Here is a 17,509-nt window from a genome sequence, read left to right on the forward strand (position 1 = left end):
CAATGGAAGGTGTTTCTTAAGCTTTGCGCCATGCTATGACATAGTTTGAGATGATGATGTATTTTATTGATCTACTAAAAGGACAAATCAAAGGATGAATACCCAATTTTTGTAGCAACATGGACGGGACTGGAAGAGATTATGCTGAGTGAAATAAGTCAAGCAGAGAGAGTCAATTATCATATGGTTTCACTTATTTGTGGAGCATAACAAATAGCATGGAGGACAAGGGGCGTTAGAGAGGAGTAGGGAATTTGAGTAAATTGGAAGGGGAGGTGAACCATGAGAGACTATGGACTCTGAAAAACAATCTGAGGGGTTTGAAGTGCCGGGGGGGGGGTGGGAGGTTGGGGTACCAGGTGGTGGGTATTATAGAGGGCATGGCTGGCATGGAGCACTGGGTGTGGTGAAAAAATAATGAATACTGTTTTTCTGAAAATAAATAAATTGGAAAAAAAAAGTGATAGAAATTTATTTCTTCCTCAGGTAACTGTTTATTGTTGGCTGTTCTGGGACGGTGGAGGGCCTCTACTCCATGCAATCATTCAGGAAACCAAGCTGATGGAAGCTCTGCCATCTCCAGCCCGTTGTTCTGTTCATCCTTGACACCTTCATCCTTTGGAAAGGGGGGATGTCATCGAAGGGCTCAGGAGGTTGTGCCAGTCTAGCCCTTTTTATCATTTTACCATTTCCACCCTTTTTCCATTGGAAAGGACATAGTCATTTAGCCACGTAACTGCGAAGGAATCTAGGAATCATGGAGGAAAGGGTGAATGGATTTTAATGGACAATTAGCAGTCTCCGACATGAGATTTGGGAGAGGCCAACAGTGCTAAAACAATAATTTTTAAAAAATGTATTTAGAAGTTGAGAGAAGGTAGAAATCAGCGTGGAACAAAGTCTTCGGGAAGAGATGGGACGTGATGGAACAAAAAACTGGATAAATGAAGAAAAAAGGTGAGAAGAGGGGGAGGGGGTGCCTTTCCTTCATTTTTCCAGTCTTCCTCCTTTTTAACGAGAATGTCTCCTTTCCATTACAGTGTCTTTAATGAGAATGTCATAAATTCTGTGACTGTGTCTCTTTTTGATAACACTTTGGTCATCCCACTCAGACTTTTCCTAATTCCCTCCTTTTTGTTTTTCTTCTGCACAGATTACTACACAGGTGTGTGCATACACACACACACACACACATACTCACACTCATTTACCTGGCAAAACTTGCCTTTGTTTTGTGCACTCCTCTGATCTCTGCTCCATGATCTATTGCCTAATGATTAAAACAACTTCCATTTCTTTACATGCCAGGTGGGCACTGTATTAGGGACTGTGGGTACAAAGGTAAAGAAAACAGAGTTCTTGCCCTTGAGAAACATGTGGCAGCAAAGCTAATCAACTAATTCTTTTTTTTTTTTTATATTATTTATTTATTTATTTGACAGAGAGAGATCACAATAGGCAGAGAGGCAGGCAGAGAGAGAGAGAGGAGGAAGCAGGCTCCCTGCTGAGCAGGGAGCCCGATGCGGGACTCAATCCCAGGACCCTGAGATCATGACCTGAGCCGAAGGCAGCGGCTTAACCCACTGAGCCACCCAGGCGCCCCTAATCAACTAATTCTTGAACATCGTCTGATTTGATCCTTGCTCTAATTTGTATGTCTGGTGTACTCGATATTATTATGCTCATTTTGTTGATAAGGAATTTGGAAACCATAGTTTAACAGACTTCCCCGAAGTTAGGCATCTATACAGATAGTGATATAACTTTTTCACCCAACTGGATCCTACTCTACAACTGTTCCAGATTACTCAACTTCCTCCTATGTTCTCTCTCTTACTTCCTTGCTCCTTTCTATCTATAATATATCCAGTAATTAAAATGATATATTTCATACACTCAGCCCTTTATTTCTATAAATTCACTCCATCCTTACATTTTCTTATACTCTCAGCTAAAATATTTCTACTTCAATTTTTAATTAAACAAAAAGATGGCATAAAACTGATCTCCAGTGCTATGGCATTGAATTATTTAATATTGAAATATTTAATATTAATATTTAAAACAATAAGCATATTTTAAAAGTAAAATGTGAAGTGGTAACTTCTGAAATGAAATCAATATTTAAGAGCTTTGTGGGAAACTTAAGAATTGGGAATTTAGTAGGGAAATGTACTGTACTCCTGCCAAAATTATGAAGTAGTGAAACGGACTCACTTATGTCCCCCTCAGTTCCTCAAGAGAGGCATCCATCCATTTCTTTCCAACAGTGCAGTTCTTGTGGACCTACTATATGTAGCTACTGTCTGGGTGCAGAGAATACAAAGACGCAGAATCCGCCCTAGAAGGGGAAGGCAACTGAACGAAAAATTATAGAACAGTATTTCTCTGCTGCCCAGAGTCTCCTGTTTCAAGGTTAGATCGAAGTCGGAGTCCCTCGGACAGTAAATCAGGCCCCGGATCTTTCCCTGCCTATTTACTCCTTCTGTAAATGACTTTCTCTCACATGGAACATAGATCTCATAATCTCAAAAGGTGTTACAAGCTAAAACTAGAAACAGCCTACCAAAAACAAAAGGGTTAAGATAAATTCATGTATAACATGCACCGTTGGCTCCAAATGGAGACTAAGACACCTCTAACTTCTGAAAGTGATGACAAGAACAGCCATAGCCATCCATGTTTCTTTGGAATCACTGCCACCAGGAAAATACTGTGTTGTATAGAGAGAGTCAAAAGTAAAAAATAAATGTAGAGTTTGGAATACAGCTCAGCATGTTAGGCTTCCATATTGGGAAACTTAATTGACTTTTTTTTTCCTCATTGTGATCTGAGGACACTTTGAAATTACCATGGAGAGAAAATTATGCAAAAAAAGAAAAGAATACTTTCGAGAAAAATAGCAAGATTGCTTAATTACCTACACTAGGCATAGACTTGAATGGTCTCTTTATTAGAGTAATGCCTCAAAGAGGAGAAATAAAATCTGAACCAAAGGATGAAAAAAGAGGCGTATTTGAACTGGTAAATCTAAATACAAAATGCTAACAACAACACAGCCCTAAAAAGATTGCTTCCTTGTAAGGCCTTAAGCTTTACAGTTGGTTGAATGTTTGTCCTGTTAATGTACTGTTATGCTCTTCCTTCCCAGACACCCGGACCTCCCAGCGTCTGTGTCTGCATTCCATTTGACTAGATTTAAAATGCTAATGGATAAAGCTTCTGGATTCTGGGCCTGGCAGACTTTTTTTTAAATCTTTCCTGATAAAACATTGAAAAACACCACCAAGGTCTTCCAAAATAGGACGTGTGGTAGATGCATTCCATTTTCCAACACAACAACTGCAGTGTAACAGGACTCACCACAGCATTGAAGATCAGTTTTATACCATCCTATATTCTATCCAGTGGTGTTTTTAAAGCCATTTATTTATTTATTTTAGAGAGAGAGAGTGTGTGTGTGCTTGAGAGAGAGAGAGAGAGAGCGCAAGCGCGTGGGGGTTGGGGGGATAGAGGCAGAGAGAGGGAGAAAAACCCAAGCAGACTCCCCACTGAGCATAGAACCAGACTTGGGGCTCATTCCCACAACCCATGAGATCATAATGTGAGCCAAAATCAAGAGTCAGATGCTTAACCAATGGAGCCACCCAGGCACCCTTTCGATGTTGTGTGTGTGTGTGTGTGTGTGTTTTTAATAAACTTTATGTCCAAAGAACAGTAAAATTCATGACATAAGACCTGTGGATATGACAGTGAGGTCTTAGTGAACCAGGAGTCACCATGTAATTCCTAGGATTTGAGCAGTTAGCTTTTCACTCTACGGCATGTAACAGTAGAGTACACTGTTTAGGGATATGAGCAAACTAATGGATTTCCCAGTTCTCATTTTCCCCCCTTGGTCAAGTTCAAAATGCAAATAGGAGGCCTCAAAGCAGTTTCAAGTTCCTGAGACACCACACCTGGAAGCTTCAAATTAGAGTATAACTGTCGCCTAATAGTGGAACAAACTATCCTGTTGCCAAATTCTATCTGGGCTGCTCAGATTTTGACCCCAAATACTGTTCGTTTTGGTTTTAATTCTCTCTGCACCAGATATATCAGGGATAATGGGAGATTCAGAACAAAACAGACTTGCACTTCTGCCATATGATGAATCCAAAACTTCTTTGGAAGCAAATTTTGAAGGCTATTGATTGTAAGAAAGAGCAAGTCGGGGAACAATGATACGCCACTCATTATGCAAAGATTTTACCAAACTCCTAAGGGGGCTTTTCAGCCCAGTTTCTTCTTTCAGGCAAGGCCACCATTTGAGCCTCATTACACAGTGTTTAATCTCTGTCCTTGAAGATCACAAATTAACTTGCTCTGTGATTTCCTCCCTGTGACAGCCTCTGGCTGTGTTTTTACTGCCTTAACAGCTACCGGCAGGCAGCTTGTCTCCTACATTCACTACAAAGTAAACAGGAATTTGGTCCCAGGGTAATTGGCTGCTCTCCAGCGTAAGAATGCAAGTTATCCATGAGCTTTGTGGGCTGGCTTCTGCTTTACTCAGACTGTTTTCACTAGAGAGCACAAGGACAAAAAGAGTTGTGAAGGTTCTGAATATTGAGGATTATTCCTTTCAAATCTGTGATAACCTGTGATTCTTCTCCCCAACTCCTTGCTAATCTTTCCCCACCTCTTCTACCATCTTTCATTTCATTCTGACTACTGGAAATTTACCAAGGAAGTTGCCTGAAATTAGGTGCTTTTTTTTTTTTTTCAGAAATACAACTCACTCAATAAATACATATGGGTGCACTGTATTTTGGAGAAAGAATATGTTTGCAAAGCTTTTTAAATTAAATCTTCATAAGAATGTGGGAGTAAATGCCAAAGGAATTCGTGAGTACGTAGTTTAATGATAATCCAAAACAAACTTTAAGAAAACAATGGAGAAAAAGACTTGTGGCTTCAAGGATAAGAGTAAGTATTCTTTGAAATTTGAGTTGATGAATACTAGATTTAGAATATATAAAAAAAAATTAAGAGATTTAAACAAAATCAAAAAGGCAAAAAGAGTCACCCATTCATCATGGTTGGGAGAAAGTAAAAGTAAGAGTTCTAGGTCCCTCTAAAGTAGGACACCTAAAACACTTTAGTCTTTTATCTTATTTGAAAGTTCATATTTTAACACTGAATACCATGCTTTCTAAATTCTGCCATGAAGAATGGCAACTAACTAACTACAAGGCTCCTATATTTGATATTCTAGTCCTAAACTCTATTTGGCAGAGACACAAGCAATTGTTTGAGATTTGAGAAAAAGAAAACGTGTTAATTCCTTCAGTTCACTCAAAGCCATACAGTGAATGGCAAAGAACAAAATATTTAATACATTATGTGCTGTGATTTACTTAAATGTTTATTATTGTTTGCTGGAAATTGGAAAGGAAAAGTTTTGCTTTTTTGGAATATCATTTATAAGTGGATCAATTCTTTCATTTTTTAAAGTTCCTAATCAGTGTGTGGTGTCATCTCTTTCCTTGTTTATGGATCAACCTTTGGATTGGCCCCTGTTGAACCTTCTGAAATAGACACATGGAGACTTGGAAAGGACTGTTTTTAATAAATGTGCGGAGTATCATGTAAGTTAACTTTAGTATGCCACCTGCAGCTTTGAAATGCAGTGTATTTTATAGATCAAATACTTGCATTCCAGACACTAGAGCTCTGAAGTGGAATAGGGTATGATTTTTGCCTTCAAGGAGTCCTTGGTCCAGTGGAGAATCTAGTCACACAAATAAGCATTAAAGATAAGATCTAAAAGCAACAAAGATGAATATGGTAAACTGCCGTTGAAACACTGATGAAAAAGCAATTTATCCTGGAAGGGAGATTGGTAAAGTCCAGTCTTGGACAGAAGGTAACAGCTGAGCAGGGTCTTGAGGCATGTGGTGGATGGTGGGAGGAGAGGTCGAGGAAGGTGTTTCAGGCGGAGGGGCAGTGTGGACGGAGGCGTGGTGGTGTGAAGGTGGATGGGACTTTTGCACAGTGGTGAGGGGAGGATGGCTGGAGCAAGAGGTCTTCTGTGCAAAGGGCATCCGAGTGCAAGTTATACTGTTTAGTTTGGACTTTGTTCTGGAGATAGGAATCTTCAGAGAAAATGGCATAATCAGACCCAGGGACAATCTGGGATTTTACATGTAAGGAATCCAAGTGTTTATTAAATGCTTATAAACCAACTAAAGGTAGAAATGGATACATATACTGATGCGTATATTTGGGCAATGGATTAGTACAAGCCAATTATTCCTTAGAGGGGGTATAGCTCAGTGGTAGAGCATTTGACTGCAATTATTCCTTAGAGATTAAGAACGTTCTTAGTAACTAAAAACCTTTGTCTTAGGATATGTGAAGAACAGGATAAAACTAACCAGGTTTAGCATGTATCTCATGAATACCAACTTGAGCCAGATTAGACCTTTCGGTGGTCAGACCTTTTCTCTTCAGAGCAGGGACGGTGGCATCAGAAGACCCAGGTGTCAGTTCCATGGCCTCATTTCAGCTGCAAAGCCAGCTGGGCCCTCTTTGGCAAGACACTCAACTTCTTTGGGTCTCAACTGTTTTACCGATAAAATGGGGGAGTTAATTGTATCTATTTATCTCAAAGGATTACGGAATTAAAAGAGGCTGAATTAAATTAATTAAATGAGCTAAATATAAGCAGAATTTTTTGGAAATTGTAAAGTGTCACATATATCACATACAAAAAGGTTTGGGATTATGCTTATCAAAAGTGGAAGTCCATTATTATTTGCTATCATTTGATATTTGATTTGATATTGATATTATTTGATTTTATTAGCTATCTTTTATTACCATTTGATATTATTAGCTATCAAAAGTGGAAGTCCATCTGATTATCATGCCAATAATGAGAATAATCATTTATTTAAATGATTTATTAAAATAATTTCATAAGTAAATATTATTTATTAAAATAAAAAAAGATTTATTGAAAATTTGTTTTGTGGCAGCAGCGCGCTAAGTTCCTTACATGTGTGATCTCATCTAACCCTCATGGCAATCCTATAAGGGAGGTTTTCACAGAGAAGGCAACTGAGGCTTGGCAAGGTTTAGAGTACTTGAGCAAGAGTCAAAAGTCAAACCCATGCTTTCCAGACCACAGGCTAGGCTCTTCACCACTCCTTCTCAATTAGTCTTTTAAAAAGTGCTTTGCTTTGGGGCGCTTGGGTGGCTCAGTGGGTGAAAGCCTCCGCCTTCGGCTCAGGTCATGATCCCAGGGTCCTGGGATCGAGCCCCACATCTGGCTCTCTGCTCAGCGGGGAGCCTGCTTCCTCCTCTCTCTCTGCCTGCCTCTCTGCCTACTTGTGATCTCTCTGTCAAATAAATAAATAAAATCTTTTTAAAAAAATGCTTTGCTTCTTGCTTTAAAGTCTGGGCAACTGACAAAAGATCATCAACACAGGGTCATGGCAGAATTACTAAGCTAAAGCTTATGAGTGTTCCTTATCACTATCAGAGCTAGGACTCTAGACATGGGAATAGAAAATGTGACCCCTTGCCCTTTATTCCATCTAAGAGGAGCTATTATTGTTGACTACAAATAGAACATGCTGTGAGTTTTTGTTGTCAAAATATGACTCAAGGAAGAATTTAATATGGAAGCCATTTTTTTTCAAGGAGGCAAAACCATAGTCTTTCAAATTGTGTTTTCTATATTTTGTCCTTTAAAGACAACATCAAGAATAAGGGAGCACAGAAAACGTGGAATGTTTGTTCCTAGTCCCTGTCTCCAATATCTAAAGGTCCAACTTCCTTTGAAGAGTGAGTAAAGGAGGATCGTTTGTCTATTTTGGGTCCTTGAGATACTGAGGGAACTAAAAAAAAAAAAGGTACAACTGTTCTTCCATTCGGGTTGCTGAGCATTCAAAGACATTATATAGATTGAAACTTTTGTCTTTTAGTGTTGAAGCTCTTAAAAGGGTTGGAACACAATTAGTTATATGTAAGATATAGATATATCAGAAACCCTGACTTGACTTATTCACTGGGTTAAATTGAATCCAGTCTCTGTTGTTTGCTAATGCAAGTCTTATAGTATCTCTTAGGGATAATCTCAATGGCTTCTATCCCATCTTTCTCTAAATAGGGTTGATGCTCTAGTAGTGACCCTGGGGACTGGAACAGATGGTCTCAACCAACCATGGTTTCTGCTGCCAAGCAGCAGATGGCAGAATTGAGCTTGACTTTTGTGATTCTCCCCTGTCTTCACAGTTGAGGTTGAAGTACTCAAGCAGCTCTTTAAAATGTTTTATTTTTTAATCAAAAGTAATTTGATTTGTTTCTTTATTCTATTGGAATCTCATTATGTTGCATACTGTATAATGCTTTTTTTTTTAGATTTTATTTATTTATTTGACAGATAGAAATCACAAGTAGGCAGAGAGGCAGACGGGGGTGGGGGGGAAGTGGGGGGGGTGGAAGCAGGCTCCCTGCTGAGCGGAGAGCCCAGGACCCTGGGGTCATGACCCGAGTTGAAGGCAGAGGCTTTAACCCACCAAGCCACCCAGGCACCCTGTATAATGCTTTTTTAAAAAGCTTATAGTAACTTGAGTGCATTTCTACCTCTCACGTGGATGTTTTCTATCCTAACAAAGGGCACCATCCACATTTCTATACTTTTTCTTCTGTGCAATTCCATTAAAATTTTCTATTTACCTTCCCCTTCTCCATGTACTAAATCTAAAGATGAACACCAGGACATTTTCTCTATGTCCTTCAAGTCATTCAGAGAGCTCTACTGGTCATAAGAACACAATGAAAACTCTTACCTCCACAGTATGTGAGAACTCAGGTATACTCTGTTGCAGGAGGAAGGGTCCTTTTGGTATAAATGGGGTCTTGCAAAAACTAGTGTTTTCAAAGATCTACAACTTGAAGCCAAGGAGAGACCTTGAGGACAAACTATAGGAGTTGAGTAAGGAAGAAGAAATGGAACTTTACTAAAACAGGAATCTGAAAGCCAAATACTTGGTAAGAGTACCATGGAAAAAAGCCAGAAGCCAGTGGACTCAATTTTGTTAGGAAAGGCTGGAAAAGCAAAAAATGGATATTTCAGAAAAACTTCCATTGGAGTGTATAGGGTAATGACGGGGAGTTTTGTGCCTCCCCAAAATCAAGAACTAACTGAACCAGTTTTCCATAAAAACTTCTTGAGTTCATAAGGGCTTAATATTCAATGTCTATTCTAGAGAGACTGTATAACTGAACACTTATTATTTTAGCAATTAGTAGAACTAACTGAAGACTCTTATCAGCTTAGGGGTAGAATAATGGGTAGAAATAAATTGCAAAGGATCGACACTGACCCAAACTGAAATAAATTGTCAGTTGGTTTACTTATCCTTGAAATATAGACCCAATATTTCTTCACGCCAAAGAAAATATGTGCTTTGCAACTTGCTGACTGATGAAATATTTTATGAAAGACTCCAGGTAGGAAGGGTATTTGAGGAAATCAGAAGGTGGAAAGCACATGTCTCAAAGTGAGGATAGCCAAACATCTAGAGAATTTTTGTTATGAGACTACCCAAGACCTATTTCTTCAAAATAATTTATATGCTAAAATCCAAAATTAATAGTTGAATTATTCTACTGTCCACCCGTCACCTTCCTTCTTTCGTTTTTTTCCCCTTTCTTTCTCTTTCTTCCTCTTCATCAATGTCTGTATATTTGCCAGCAGAGAGACACAGGATATTAAAACTTAGTATATGCTCGTCACACTTCCCTTTCCAACATGAGAAGTTGTCTTTCACCAATCAAGAGTGCTGCATGTTTATACGAAATTACACTTGGGAGAGACCCTTCCTAAATGCTGCCTCGTCTCTCTTTCCCTCCATCCTATAATGGCAGGAGGTTGTCGAGTCTGATTTTTCAGAAACTGAGGCTCAGAATTACAAGATGACTCATTGGAAGTTTCATAACTGATAAATGGCTTCAGCTCTGTCTAGGTTTGCATACCTAACAGCCCACTGGTGTTTCGATTTGAATGTCTTGTTGACATCACAAACTTAATGTACAAAACAGAAGCTTTCATCTTTCTTTGTCTCCCTCCGCAGTTTCTTCCTGCCTCAGTTTTTATCACTCAGTAAATCCCACTTTATTAAACAGTTGCTCAACCCATAAACCTAGGAGCATTCCCTGACGATACCGTTCTTTCCTTTTACCTCCCACACCGACCTATCACCGACTCCTCTGGATTCTCTCCTTAAAATATATCACAGATCCATCTTTATGGTGTCCACTCTAGTTGGACACCAAGTCCTCCTACAGTTTTTTTTTTTAAAGCCATTTAACTTTGATCCTATTTCTGTATCCGCAGCAGAGTGAGCATTCATAAAATAAATGTCGTCATTGTACTTAGAATCTTTTACTGCCTCGATAACTTACTTCCTAACATGCCCACAAGTCTCTGTGCAATCTGGGCCTGTTTATATCTCTAACGCTCACCCTCCTTTTGCCTGCCCTATTCTAACCCCATGAACCTCTCTGTTGCTCAGACATGTCAAGCTTGTTCCTGCTTTAAAGCCTTCCCCTGCTGTTTTCTCTGATTGAAATATTCTCCCCCAGCTCTTTGTTACTTAGTTACCCGGATAACTCATGCACAACCTTGAGTTTAAATGCCCCTTCCTCGAGAGCACTTTCCCTCAATTCTCCAATTCAGTATACATCCCTCCTACATTTTAAAATTATACCTTGTTCTTTTCTTTATGGTACTTATTATAATTGCAATTAAATACTTTTTTTTTCATGTTCTTTTAGCTCCAAGAAGGCAATGATTGTATCTGTTTTATCCGCAACTATATCCATCCAACTATAGAGTTGGAAAAGGGTTTGACATAAGTAGGCACTTGATACACATTTTTTGAAAGAAAGAAAACAAACCAAATCCCAGAACCAAAGCTTCTAATTCTGAATCCAGGGACTTTTCCCCAGTGCTACCCTGTGTCTTTGGAGAACCATCTTTATATTTTTACTATTTCTTTTTCAGTTTCACTTTTACAAATTTAAATTTTTATTACCCAAATAAAACATTATTAACTCTTTTATCATTAATATTCTCAAGTGTTGCATTAAAAATTTGAAAATGACTGTGCCCTGAAGGGTGGTCAAGTCAGTGAAGGGAATTGAGGCTCTTACTCTTAAGGCATTAAATCCTAGTCCATATTAGACATTTTCATCCTCCATATCACCTTGTTACCTAATTCAGTATTTTCCTTTATTGCCTCATTCAAGTCTATACTTTACAAAGACCTACCAGTTGGTCTTTCTACTAACATCCACACAATTCAATTCTCTTCTTTTCAAATTCCTTTTAATTTGAGGTTAAGAGAACCATCTTTTCCTTTAACCCATGTTGTACCACAGAATTTAGAAAGAACAGCTTCCCATATAATGGAGGCATAAATAGATGTACCATTTATTAAGGAGAAGCTATGTAACAAACACAAAGCATACACCACCTCAACCCTCACGGTAATTTTGGAATGGAGGTGTTATTGTTTCTATTTGTAGTAGTTACCTACTGCTGTGTAACTGCTGTGTAACAAAGACCCCTAAAACTTAGTAGATTAAAAACAACACACTTTATTTATCTCATGGCTTATGTGTGCCAGATATGCAGGCATGGCTTAGTTGGTTCCTCTGTTTCAGTGTCTCTCATATGCTGGACTCAAGGTGTTGGCCAACAATGCAGTCATCTCACAGATCATCCAGGGAAAGGTACATTTCCAAACTTCCAGTAAATTGTGCTTCCACCTCACATGGCTATTAGTAGGCCTCAGATCCTCACTGGCTATTGGTCATAGATGGGAAGAGAGGGAGAAAGAGAGGGAGAGAGAGAAATAAAAAGAAAGAGAATGAATATGGGAGTTATTGTCCATAACCTAATCTTATAAGTGATATATCATGACTTTTGCCATATTCGATATTTTATTCATTAGAACAAATACACTAGGTCCAACCAACCCACGAAGGGAGGAGACTACCCAAGGGTATGAATACTAGAAGTCATCACTGGTGGCTATCTTAGAGGCTGCCTACTGCACATTGTACAGACAGAGAGATAGAGTGACAGAGATAAGTTAATGGTGAGACTGGGAGTCAAACCCAAGTGTGTTTGACCCCAAACCCACATTTTTTCCACTGCATTTTGAGGCTAGATGTTGTTCAACAAATGATTGTTGATGAAGATGATTCTAACATCACAAATTGGTGCTTGTAAAATAGAACCAGGTATTTTTCCATACCCATGGACTAAACTACTAAACTTGGCTATTCATTTAACAACGGCCTACCTGTGTCTAGTTTCCGAAGAAATGTCTAGTTAGATCATCAATACAGTAGAAAATCATGAGCAACAATGCAGAGAGCACAGCCTAAGAGCAGGGACGATGACATGTATGAGAGACATGTAATTATTACTGTAGAATCGTAGGAAGGCTGGTATGGCTTCTATCCAGATAAATACTGTTGAGAAGGAGAAAATTTTTCTCTGCCCTTTAGATTCTTAGGCTGGGAAATTGATATAAGATTAACAGGAGAAAAACACACTTAATTCCATACATGTGGGAGCCCCATAAGAATATGACATCCATAGGCCATCAGGCACTTGAGGTGTATATGCTGTCCTAAGCTAAGGAGAAGGAGGTAGAGGTCTGAAACTTCAAAGGGAAGAAAGACAGTTAATACGAAAATAGCAAGAGCAAATGTCTGGTAAACAAATGTTTGCCATGCCTTGCAGAGACAATGGGACACAGAATTTGATCTCCGGGCCCTGCCAAGATTTCCTCCAGCTTACCACACTTAGCTTACACTCTGTAGTTATCTCTGTTAGTAGTTCTCTTCCTGGACCAGACTCTTCTAAAGTCTGTTAGGCAGTTACTCTTCCTGAGTCTTTTGGGTCTTGATTGACTTCGGCAAAGTAATCCACGTGCCAAAGTGGCACATTTGGGGGAGGCTCATTTTGAACCCCTCCAATGGTAAATTTAGTCAAAGAATTATTGGCTCAAGTATTCAAGTATCTAATAATTTCACAGATTCCTGCTTGTTTATAAATAAGTCTCCTAGGCCTAAGATTATTTCTTTTATTCCTACCTTCTTCTGTTTGATTTTTGAGTTCTGTCCATTGTGCATTTTCTGTACCCCAGTTTGGGAATAACTAATAAAGAAAAGTCACTCTCATATAATTCATTCTTGCCTTTTAAAAAAATCTTTGTTAGATTTGCTCAGGTAGACAAAGCGTTGATTTAAAAAAACTATTGGATACTGAGTACCAGAAGGGACAGGGAATGGCAGGCAGCCTAATCTCCACCCCTTATGTGCCTCTCATTTCTGTCTCTCCGACGCTACTCCCAGAGGCTCTGGAGGGGGTGAACTGCCAAGCTCTTCTTCCCAGAGGTATTTATGGCTTGAACTCCAGACATGAAAAGACTTTAGGTCCTAGGTGTAAAGTTTATTCTTCATATCATAAAGCTAGTCTGGAGCTGCAGATTTATGTCTGGCTATAAGAACGACTTGCGGAAATAAAATAGATGTGGCATTGTTGGATGTCAACTAGGTGGTCACTGATTGTCATGTACATCTATCTGGGCATCCTCTTCTTTGGAGTCTGGGGATGAGGATCCTAATAGAGCAGCATTTTTTTATTTTACAAATTTTCTCCTAACTCTTTTTTAGAATAAAGGTGACAAGAAAAGGGAAGACTGCATTTTTTAAAATCAACAATATTCTTGTCTACAAACAAAAAGGTTCAGAAAAATATGCTACTTAGAATGGGCAGATTCTGAAGTTTTTTGAAGCTTCTTTGAATTCATTACAGGTCACAGTATAGAAGTCCCTCCTCAAGAAACTTGGAGAACAGTTTGATCCCCATAATAACCCTTCAAAGTTATCCTCTCAATGTCAAACTGCAAAGAAACTGCTCTTATCAGATCCACTGAATGGTTTCTAGATTATAGAAATAGAAGAAAGGGCAAGGATTTCATGCTAATCTTCTATTTAAATCTCATCTGGAAGAGATAGCTTATGTGTAAGTGAAAAGAAAATTAGTGCCTTTTTCTGATAAGTGCCAAGGTGCATGAGCCCTTTGTCAGTAGTAAAGACCAGAGAAACAGGATAACCACAGCCAGCTTGATGGCAGGTAACCATTTGGCTTTCTTTGAATTTTCCTTTCACAAAACTGCTTTTAAAAAGCAGCCCAGCAACCATGCAGCTAAATTGTCTGGGCCTTTCTTTCTTGGACAAGAATGACTTCTGATTCACGTGACAGTCATGAATAATAAGGGAACACACTAAGCATCCTTAACTCGCAAGAGGGCACTTGATCAAATAGCTTTACAGATCATGATTAGGTTGGGTCAAAGAACATCTTTTCTTTCTCTGCTCGGTGGTATATGAGATACAATTAGCTCACGGGCAGTGGAGCTTGTGTAATTCTCAGCTTTGGCCCTAATATTATTTATATTGCCAGAAATCCAGACCTCCCCTGCTGACCAGAGTTCTTAAAAGATGCAAGTCACACTGGAAAAACTGTGATGTCTGACCCACCTTTCTAGAAGGTACACATATATGTCTCTTGTAAACACACACACACACACACATCAAATGAGAAATATAAGTATTGCATTACCATAATGTTTACATGCCTCACTGAAACTGCCCTAATGAATTTTAAAACAGGAAGAGAGTTTGGACGCACAGCCAAAAAAAATGGTCATGTTTATGAATACATTACCTAATTAATCCCACAGTATTTAGGTGAGACTGTCAGCCTGCTAATTAGTCCAACCCCACTTGGACTCCGCAGGCTTTTTTTTTTTTTTTTTTTTCCCCCAGCAGGCTTTTTAGTTATGGGCACAGAAGTGAACTTTGGATGATTTAGGCAGAAAAGAGATTTCTTTAGAAGATACTCTTTAGCTCACAACACCTTCAGAAGGGCTGGAGAATCAGGACCAGAAAGGAGTTGGGAGCAGGTGACACTGGGCAGCAGACATCGTCATGTTTCCCAGCCCAGGCCTGTGAGGTGGTATCTGGACTCTATAGGCTAGGTGAGGCTGGTGGTACCACTTCCCTTGGAAAACTGTGCTCCATTCTGGCCTCTCTCTGCCATCAATGTGCTAGAACCGCCAGGGTCCCTGCTTGTCCTAATCTGAAATGTGTCCTAATCTGAAATGTGAGTGGGGAAACTGAAGTTACCAGGGGCCTGGGTTAGTATCTAGCTTAAGACAAAGGGATCTTCTTTTTTTTTTTTTTTTTAAACAATTTTTATTTGAGAAACATTGACACACTGTCTTTGTTTATATTGGCTTCACCACCAGCCTAGTTCTTCTAATGGTAGAAAAATGGCTCTAAGCCTTATGTCTTTTTTTTAAATTTTTTTACCAATTTATTTATTTTCAGAAAAACAGTATTCATTATTTTTTCACCACACCCAGTGCTCCATGCAAGCCGTGCCCTCTATAATGATATGAGGAAGTGGTGATGCAACATGGGAGCTTAAGTGGGTAGGAGAAGAATCCATGAAACAAGATGGGATAGGGAGGGAGACAAACCATAAGTGACTCTTAATCTCATGAAACAAACTGTGGGTTGCTGGGGGAAGGGGCTTGGGAGAAGGGGGGTAGGGTTATGGACATTGGGGAGGGTATGTGTTTTTGGGTAAATTGGAAGTGGAGGTGAACCATGAGAGACTATGGACTCTGAAAAGGGACGTTCTTTAAATACAGAAAGGGTTTAGATGATTGGAGTCTGAAACATTGACCAACAACCGCTGTACCAGGCATCCTGTGTTATAGTTTGCCAGAGCACATTAAAGACCACTCCATGCTTTTATACTGGTTCACTCCACAAAATCTGTAGAGCCACTAGAGGCTCCTGAGCATAAAACCATGACTTTGGTAACCTCTATCTTTCAGGATTTCACAGGTTATCAAAGCTGTACAGATATAAACTATAATAAAATAGGATGAACCTAGTAACACAGTGTCTTAGTCCCTTTGGGCTGCTATAAAAACAGAATACCAAAGACTGGATGGCTTATATAACAAACACTTATTTCCCACACTTCTGAAGTCTAAGAAGTTCAAGATCAAGGTGACTGCAGATTCCGCGTCTGGTGAGGGTCACTTCCAAGTTCACAGACAGCATCTTTTCTTCATCTTGTAGCCTCACGAGGCAGAAGGGGCCCAGGAGTTCTCTCGGGGTCTCTTTCATAAGGGCACTGATCTCATTGGCGAATGCTCCATCCTCATAACCTCATCATTTCTCAAAGGCCCTCTAATGACAATGTCATTGCATCAGGGGTTAGGACTTAACGTATGATTTGGGGGTGAGGGCACAAACTCTTGGTTTATAGCATACTGGTATGAGCAAATGTCTCAAGAAATTTGTCTCTAATCTAGTAAATAAACTATATTCTTCCTGCTCCCCAGGAAATTAAATAATTCTAGAATAATTTAATGGGTTAAAGTAAATTATTTAGTTATTTGTCTGCTTGGTGGTAGTTTAGAAGTTTTTCTAACAAAAAGAAAACAAAACTAAGAGGGACAGATTATGTTGTATCCTTACTGGAAATAAACTCATTTTTGTCTCCAGTAGAATAAACTTGACTATTTTTTTCTTCTTGTTCAATGAACATTTACAAAGTCAGAATACTGACTTCCACTGAATTTAACTTGGTTTAAAAATCCTATAAATTTGGACTTCGTTAATTCTCGTTATGAACTTCAATAATAAAGGTTAAAAGCAACTTTTATTTCCTTTTTTTCTGTACAAAACTATATGCATAATAAAGCTTTCATCGGTTGTGGTCTTTGCCCAGACATACTTAAATTAGGAAAAATTTAGAAGTAAGATCAGACATGTTTTTAATACATTGAAAAGAAAAAACATTTTGTTTACTTAAGACTGACCCATGGGAAAATTGTGAAGGAAAGTTTGCTCTCGGTGCCACTGCCCTCCCACCCGCCCTGGCCTATAAAAGCTTTCTCTCCCAGCAGGTGCCACTCTCCAGAGCCCTGTGCTGTGGGCTTGACCACAGCAGTTCCAGGGCTTCCTGTCTTATGCAGTATTTGCTGCTGTTGCTACCATTATTTTTATTTAACCAATTCTGTATTTTCTTTCTTTCTTTTTTTTTTTTAAGATTTTACTTATTTATTTGACAGAGAGATTACAGGTAGGCAAAGAGGCAGGCAGAGAGAGAGGGGGAAGCAGGCTCCCTGCTGGGCAGAGAGCCCAACGTGGGTCTTGATCCCAGGACCTGAGATCATGACCTGAGCCGAAGGCAGAGGTTTAACCCACTGAACCACCCAGGCGCCCCCAATTCCATAATGTTTTCTCCTGAGCTGGGCTTAAAATGACATTTAGCTGAAATGATAAACATAATAATTTTGTAATAAATATAAAGTGGGGGCCACAGGGAAGCTCCTTAAAGTAATGATGCTCA

General features: G+C 39.2%; 1 long non-coding RNA gene across 1 annotated transcript; it reads left to right on the top strand.

The window, feature by feature from the left end:
• The first annotated feature begins 498 nt into the window (after positions 1-498).
• Positions 499-17,268, top strand: LOC122918628. The gene is made up of 4 exons (XR_006386649.1): positions 499-957; positions 4,766-4,965; positions 5,494-5,627; positions 17,256-17,268. It is a non-coding gene; the product is annotated as an uncharacterized LOC122918628 (long non-coding RNA).
• The last annotated feature ends 241 nt before the right edge of the window (positions 17,269-17,509 follow it).

The sequence above is a fragment of the Neovison vison genome, chromosome 10 (genome assembly GCF_020171115.1).
Source record: "Neovison vison isolate M4711 chromosome 10, ASM_NN_V1, whole genome shotgun sequence".
Taxonomy (NCBI): domain Eukaryota; kingdom Metazoa; phylum Chordata; class Mammalia; order Carnivora; family Mustelidae; genus Neogale; species Neogale vison.